The following is a 1,857-nucleotide window of genomic DNA, read 5'->3' as shown; positions in this document are numbered from 1 at the left end:
AACTGTTCCTCTTCCTTTGTATTTCCATACTTGAAAACTCAACCTCCTTTGCCTTTTCTGTTATCTAAATGTGTTCTGTTGTACAATAGAACACACTTCCCTTAGTGTTGCCAATTTCTCAAAGGGTCAACTCTCCCAACAGATTTTTAGCCCTCATTCTTTCAAAGGAGCTTCAGTAGTGTGAAGTTTGTTAGGATTTGGGCTACTGACCCGAAGGTAGTACCTCTCTATGGCAACTCAAATCTACCACTAGCAGCTCTGTGGGAGAAAGATGGGCAATCTCTTCCTGTGCAGTTTACAGCCTCAGGATCCCACAGGAGGGTCCGTGATGTGTGACTGATGGCAATGAGTCTGAGTTCATTCTTTTAGAGGTAAAACACATTTTAAACTTGTACCTGAAAGACAAGAAGCTATGAAGGCCTAGTGATAAGGAGTCGTACTGCCAACCCGAAGGTTTGCAGTTTGAACCCACCAGCTCCATGGGAGAAAGGTGGGCAGCCTCCTGTGTTATTTACTGCTGCTGAAAACAAACTAGAGGGTCAGCTATGGCTCGGTTCTGATTTGGCGGTACCTAAGAACCTGAAGGATAATACCATTACTGTACTGGGCACTCTGGCATGAACCCTGCTAGGAATTCTTCAGGTTTTAGACCTGTTTCCTCTTGTTGCTGACTTGTTATCCACTGGTATAGGAGTAGCACAACCAAAACAATACCAACACATGAAATATAAACCAAAGCTATAACAATATAAACATTCAGTAACAAAAGCTATATGTGGGTTCCCCCCACCCCCCAAGTTACTCTTGCTACCCCTCCACCTACCAGTTGGTCTTTCTCCATAGTAAATTAACTTGGAAAGAAAAAGGTTTCACCAAGCTACAGTCTACTTCTATTTGGCAATCCCCTCTGACCTCTACCACTTCCTCTCTTCCCCTCCTGTCCTAAAGGATACCTGGGCAGGATGCACATGGGTCCCCTGGAGACCCATCCCCTTCAGAGGGATATTGTCTGGGGATGGTTAGGATGAGGCTGCACCATTGCTAAGACATCAAACCACTGTAGACAACACACGATGGCTACCAAGAAAACCTAGCTTTAGAATGCTAACTATGGCCACCAAGAAAACTTACCTTTAGAAAGTATGTAAATATTAAGTAACCAGTTTCTAGCTTGCTAATGATGGGATGCTACCACATGTGTGTTGTGTTATGTGTTGATGAGTCACTTGTGGCTGATAGCAACCCTCTATGTACAACAGCTCTGAACCCTGCTCTATCTAGCCTGATCCAACCTTACTGTCTCTGACATGGGTCAATTCATCTCATCGAGGGTCTTCCTCTCTCATGCTGTCCCTCCACCCTCCCAAGCATAATGATGACCCTCTTCAAGAACTGGTCCCTCCTCGCAACATGGTCAAAGTATGTCAGACGAAACTCCATTGTAGAGTTTTATAAATTTTAAAGCTATTGCTTTTTACCTGAGAAAAGAGCCCAGAACAATGATTTTAAAATTTGTCTGAAATACGACTGAGGTAAATCTAATTTTTTGCTACCTTCAACGCAGGAGTAGAAGTGGATGCCCAGACCTTGAAAAAGGACACACGTTAGGCAAAGTGTTGCTAAAAGATTTATTGCAGTAATTCAATAAAAGTTTAGAAAACATTTATGACTCAAACCAGTTTGGATGGTGCAGAGCAGGGGGGAATTCCTGCAATGTGACACCGTGAGACCCTCAGAGCCAGTACAGCAGCATGCTACTGCATGTTCTTTTCCAATGTAGCTACATGTGATCATGTCACACGAATTCTGCCTACTACACTCATTGCTGACATGCTGTTTCCCCCCTTGACTTACAGA

Source organism: Elephantulus edwardii, unplaced genomic scaffold (assembly GCF_000299155.1).
Source record: "Elephantulus edwardii isolate Elephantulus edwardi_28Jun2011 unplaced genomic scaffold, EleEdw1.0 scaffold00140, whole genome shotgun sequence".
Lineage (NCBI taxonomy): Eukaryota > Metazoa > Chordata > Mammalia > Macroscelidea > Macroscelididae > Elephantulus > Elephantulus edwardii.
This window is presented reverse-complemented; position numbering follows the sequence as displayed.